This window comes from Suricata suricatta, chromosome 14, assembly GCF_006229205.1.
Source record: "Suricata suricatta isolate VVHF042 chromosome 14, meerkat_22Aug2017_6uvM2_HiC, whole genome shotgun sequence".
Lineage (NCBI taxonomy): Eukaryota > Metazoa > Chordata > Mammalia > Carnivora > Herpestidae > Suricata > Suricata suricatta.
Genome location: NC_043713.1, coordinates 15,136,415 through 15,142,866, shown reverse-complemented (window position 1 = coordinate 15,142,866; position 6,452 = coordinate 15,136,415). Strand labels below are relative to the sequence as shown.

Below are 6,452 nucleotides of genomic sequence, written 5' to 3'. Positions count from 1 at the left end.
TTATAAACATATCACGTTCACCCAAAGTTTCTAGTTTATCTTAGGGTTTGTTCTTGGTGTTATACATGCTGTGAGTGTGAACAAATCTATAATGACATGTATCCATCACTATGGTATCATACAGTGTTGATTTTTTAAAATGTTTCCATAGGTGTTTCTTTTCCAGAATGTCATATAGTTGGAATCATAGAGCATGTAGCCTTTTCAGATTGTCTCCTTTCACTTGGTAATATGCATTTAAGTTTCCTCTACGTCTTTTCATAGCTTGATAGCTCATTTCTTTTTGACATTGGGTGTTATTCCATTGTCTGGAGGTATCACAGTTTATTTGTCCATTCACCTGCTGGTTATATCGTGGGTGCTTTCAAGTTTAAGCAATTATGAATAAAACTGCTATAAATATCCATGTTAAGGTTTTTGTGTAGACATAAGTTTTCAATTCCTGTGGGTAAATACCAAGGAGTGAGGTTGTTGAATTGTACGGTAAGAATATGTTTAGTTTTGTAAGAAATAGCCACACTGTCTTCCAAAGTGACTGGACCATTTTGTATTCTGATCAGCAACCTATGAGAGTTCCTCTTTCCCCATATCCTTCCACATTTGGTATTATCAGTGTTCTAGATTTTCATCATTCTAATAGGTGTGTAATAATACATTATTGTTTTAATTTGCAATTTCTAATGACATTCGATGTGGAACATCTTTTCATATGTTTGTTTGCCATTTGTATATCTTCTTTGGTAAGGTGTCTGTTTAGGTCCTTGACTATTTAAAAAAAAAATCAGGTTGTTTTCTTATTTTTGACTTTCAAGAGTTTAATTGATTAATTTTATCAATATTATGAGGATGTATTTATAACTTATACCCATCAAGACCAAACTCCAATGCATTTACACTCTACAATGAATGACAATATTATTATCAATGATAAGATCTTGTTACTCTGCCTTGTTACTCAGAAGCTGGAATAAATATATGGAGATTTCTTTTTGTCTCTTAGAATATGTAAGTTTTCATCATAATATGACTTTAAAAACTAGAAGCTAATAACAGAACAGTTCTTGATGTCAACTTGAGCACAAGCCTAAGAGTTTGGTGTCTTCATTTTCTCAGGGGACTTCTAAGAAGAGTAACCATTTTTTGTGAAGTAAATGTGACAGTCAGTTTTGCAGGAATGGCTTATTGTAAGTGTTTTTTTTCCCCTCACTTTTGTTTAGCCTCTAAGTCATAGACAATTCAACATATTCTCTTAAGACTGTAAATGGGGTGAAAACTGAAGTAACATCATGATGATGCTTGATGATTCTACTACATTAGGAGAGTAGATGTTGCCTTAAAAAAGTGCACATTATTCAACACCGCTGCCTAGAAAGCCCAGAAAGTATTTTTCTCCATTTAGAAGTTTTATCTGTGCCAGTGAAATGTTAATGCCAGTGAAATGTTAACAGGACTCATGAAAAAGGCAAAACTGATCAGCCAAAAATGTGCATTTGCCTACATTGAGGATACTCGAGAAAAAAGATGGTAGCAAAGCAGGAAGAAAGAAGAAGAGGAAGGAGGAGGAAGAGGAGAAGGAAGAAGGAGAAGGAAGAAAGAAACAAAAAGGAGAAGGAAGAAAGAAACAAATGGAGAAGAAGAAGAAACAAAACAAACCTACAGTAGTGCTCTACAGCTTTACCTGCTACCAAAGACCAGAATGGACTTGTTTTGATTCACAGCTGTATCTGTAAGAACTTTTTTGCTTCTTTTCCTTCTTTTACCATCTCTGATCCTGCAGGCAGAAGAAAAGGCAGGAGCAAATGGAGAAGGAGAATAAAAGCCCAAGGGGAAAGAAGAAAAGAAAACCCAACCAAAAACTCTTACCTGCTGCTGGAGTCAGCCGAGGCAGGCCTAAGGGAGGTTGGGGGGGGGAGATGCCATCACTCAAGTGCATTTTGAATATTTTGAGTACTGCACTGTATTGAACATTTAAATTATTAAACTGAACTCTTTTGTGAATAGAAGTAAATGTATCACTTTTCATTACCAAAAAATAATGAGAAATGTTATGGATCTTGGCTTGAATTTCCCCTAGTTAGCAGGAAAATAGTCTACCCACATGAAATTAAGTTTTAAGAGATTGTGAGAGATGAAAATAATGTTGCCTTATCAGTTATCCCATGATCCTGCTTATTCAACCAAATCATCACACTTATCACAGGTACCAATGAAAGAATATGGATTTGCCCCCGTTGTGCATCAACTAAAAATATCAGAATTTACATGAAATGGAAAATAATTACATAGATCCTTACATGTTTCAGGCAATAAGTATAACTTACTATTTTTTTTCCAACACAAATTGCAAATCAAAATGCCTACTGGGTTCTTCTAAAATGGGAAAATTTTTATCATTAATACTAATGTATTTTCCTTTTTTATAACTGGTAATCCTGTTTTTTCTACAGATAAGGTTGTTGCAAAATCATTTGTCAAAAGAGTTTTTATAACAACATCGTTAGAAAATGAAGTAGATGACATATCTCTTTCCTAATGATCCATTGGTATTTTATGCTTATGTTTGCAGTGACATTTTCTTTCAAATTTTGATTTCTGAACTGTAATCTGAAATATGTTCTACATAAAAGTAATGTTTGTAACATGGGTTTTATGAGAATTTTAAATGCTGCTGAAAGATCCATCTCTACTTTCAACCCTGATTCATTTCTCATGAATCAGGCTGCTGTTGACATTACCTTTTAGTTGTTCACAGGATGTTGGGTCAAGGCTACATCATCCCCACTTTGTCACCCTGCAGAGCAAAGCATCTTTAATAATAGTAATAATAACACAATTAAAAGATGAAGAATCAGGGGCGCCTGAGTGGCTCAGTCGGTTAAGCATCTGATTTCGGCTCAGGTCATGATCTCATGGTTCATGGGTTCAAGCCTCACATCGGGCTCTGTGCTGACCACTCCGAGCCTGGAGCCTGCTTCGGATTCCATGTCTCCCCCTCTCTCTTTGTCCATCCCCTGCTCACGCTCTGCTTCTCTCTCTCTCTCTCTCTCAAAAAGTAAATAAACATTAAACATTTTTAAAAAATGAAGAATCACTTAAAAAACCTTTGAGTATAATTAGGTTGCTTGGATAATTCTGGATAGATTCTCAACTTACATTTTCATGCCACTTTAAATTTTATTAAAGATAAATAAAAACTTTCAAAACTTTATTTCATATCATTTTCTCTAGCTGTAAAATCAAGATAATCTCTGAGCCATTTTCTGTATATTTATATCTGTATCTATTTATTGAAGATAAAATGTCTCATATGCATTTTCTCTTCATTTCTCTCAACTTTGTACCACCAAATTCTTGATATTTATAAATACAATGCATGGTTATAGGGTCATGATAGTTTTAAGGTCTGTAAAAATAAATACTTCTTTTAGATATTTTTTGAGATATTCACATTTTCGTTTACTCCCACCCCCATTGTTTGCTTCATCCTTAGTCAATTAGTAAAACCCCTGCAGTGATTATTTTGCGATGATGCATCAATTAAACATCGTCTTAATTTTTGCATTTGAGAACCTTTCATGTGGCCTTCCCACATTACTTGGCTGTGTGCGTGCAGGACATTTATGCAGAGAAATGGACACAGAGATAGATGGCAGAGAGAAATGTTTTCACAAATATCATACTGTATCAAAAATACTGCTCTTAAATAAAATGCTACGTCTCTTTTTACCTGAATTTAATACCATAAAAGGCATATGTAAAAATTTAAGAAATTACTGCATTTAAGAAGTATTTTTAGTCAGAAGACTTCCTTCCTTCCTTTCCCTCCCTCCTTCCCTCCCTCTTTCTTTCTTTCTTTCTTTCTTTCTTTCTTTCTTTCTTTCTTTCTTTCTTTTTTAGAGAGAGAGAGCAGTGTATGTGAACCAGCAGGGCAGAGGGAGAGAGAATCCCAAGCAGACCCCACACTGTCAGTGCAGAGCCCAACTTGGGGCTCCGTCTCACAGTGAGATCATGACCTGATCTGAAATCAAGAGTCAGATGCTTAATCCACTGAGCCACCCAGGCACCACAGATCTTATTTCTTAAAGGTTCTTCTAAGTCTAAGAAAACTACTGTGAGAAACTAAAGCAGCGCCTGGGTAGTTCAACAGTTATGCACCCAAGTTTTGATTTCAGCTCATCTCATGATCTCAGGGGCATAAGATCCTGTGTCAGGATCTGCACTGGGTGTGGAGCCTGCTTAAGATTCTCCCTCTCCTCCTGCCTCTCTCCCCTACTCTCACGAGCGCATGCTCTCTCTCATAATTAGGTCTTTACCTCTTATTCCATGAAAAACTGTAAACCAAGTATACATATATTTTATGTTATTTTTAAGTAACTCTACAAATGTAATCAATGCCTATCTATAAGTTGACTTGAATTACCTGTTTAAGAATTGATCTTAGTACATTTTAAACAGATTTAAAATATTGCTTAATAACTCAGGACTCAGCTCCCTGTATTGAAGAAGAAAATGCAAACTAGAAAATAAGACAACCAGGTTGGACATAAAGGACAATGAAAGCAATCAGAGTTGATTAGTGATCAGCTTTGTTATAGAACATATACTAAAACACGAGATAATTGAGTATAATTTCTTTTGAAGGTCTGGGAGCAGAAAAATTAATTTTCTTAGACAAATCTGTCAGAAAAAGAGTTTTCATGTCTAAAAGTGATAAGAATTGTTTTTACTTGCAAATTGTTATAGATATTTCAGAGTGGTAAAAAATATACATTAATTTTATCTGCTTTTTAAATGAAGAGTATAAGCTATTGCATGAATGGAACTTTGGTATCTACAAATCTTTGATTTACAGTCAGTCTGTTTTTTTGATATTTATATATTACAACTTACATATTTTATTGTAAACTTATTTTATTTTGAAGCTGTACCTAGCGACAGTTCAGAGAAGAGAATGCAGATGGGAGAAAGGATGATGAGTTAGAAAGAAAGGAAAGAGAGACAGCTAAGCAGGAGAGATGCAGAGAAGAATATGAAATTGTTGGAAAGAAGCAGATACCAGAAGGAAAAGAAAGGACACATCCTCAGAAAGAAAGACTAGAGAAACCATCATGCACCAATCCAACCTGCTTTTCCCAGCGTCAGCTGTTTCAGCTGTGATCTATAGATATTTTCCAGGGCCAGTGTGCAGACTTTAAGGTCTCAGCCATTTTTCTCTACTGAACTCGCTTTGAACTTGCTCCTGTGTAGCCTTGTGCTGGCAGAGTGACAATACACAAGGCTCCCTTAGTGTCAAAGCTTCCAGGCTTTCTATTGCTGGGCTTCAGGTCTAATTACATTATCTGTCATGTGGTTTCACCAGCAAACACTGGGGAACAAAGTCCTTCTCTGTCTTTGTTACCCATTTTGTTGCCTTTGAAGTAAATTGAAAATTTAGCTAACTGTGAATCAATAAGCCTTGGCTCTTTTCTCAGGAGTAAATGTTTTTGTTCTTACTTCTTCAGTGCTGTTAGTTCTGCCTCCCATGCCTGCCACTTTCAGACATTCTTAAAAGTTGCCTAGTACACAATATCCAGGTACCCAATTAACATTCATTGTCTTTGTAATGGCCAGAACGTCTCAAGCTTCTATGCCTTCAAGAGATTCTGCTTGAAGAGACAATCCCATTTCCCAATATACATTTAGAATATTGAAAGCATACTGTAACAGTTAAAAAATTCTTTTAAAGTTTGTTTATTTATTTGAGAGAGATAGAGCACAAGTGGGGGAGGAGCAGAGAGAGAGAGAAAGAAAGGGAGAAAATCCCAAACAGGCTCCAGGCTGACAGTGCAGAGCCTGATGCAGGGATTGAACCCATGAAACCGTGAAGTCATGACCTGAGCCAAAACCAAGAGTCAGACACTTAACCAATTGAGCTGGCCAGGCACCCCAAGACACTGTAACAATTAAAGCCTTCATATATGTGCCCTGTTCATAATGAAATGTCATCGCCATCAAAGAGTTTATAATGTATTTGGCAAGGTATGATATAGATTCACAAAAAGTATAATAGCATGCCAGTATGCAAAAAAAAAAAAAAAAGAAAAGAAAAGAAAAAGAGATTGATGCTACAAAATATAACATTATGGGAGATATATTTCCTAAAGCGGAATCTTCTCTTGCTTTCCCAAGCTGTAAAGAAGGGGCTGATATTGTTGTACTGTTTGCCTTGGAATAATTGAGTGGTGTTTGCATCATATCCCAATCCAGTTCACCTAGCTGGCCTCTGAAAAAGCCAATGGATTGCAGTGGAGGGCAGTAGACCATAATAAAATTACCTAAGTAGCAATTCCAGTTTCTGCTTCGGTGGGACTTGAGCTTTATTAAAGATTTCCTACAGGCTTGAGTGGTTTAAGTGGCACATGATAAAGTGGAGAGAGAAAACCAACATTAGTTTCTGATGATTAATTTAACCA

At 35.9% G+C, this 6,452-nt stretch overlaps 1 long non-coding RNA gene across 1 annotated transcript; it reads right to left on the bottom strand.

Moving 5' to 3' along the window:
• Positions 1 to 1,868: 1,868 nt before the first annotated feature.
• Positions 1,869 to 5,572, bottom strand: LOC115278526. Its single transcript, XR_003902941.1, has 3 exons — positions 5,494 to 5,572; positions 2,736 to 2,791; positions 1,869 to 1,890 (listed from the first exon to the last, which is right to left on the bottom strand). It is a non-coding gene; the product is annotated as an uncharacterized LOC115278526 (long non-coding RNA).
• Between the last annotated feature and the right edge of the window lie 880 nt (positions 5,573 to 6,452).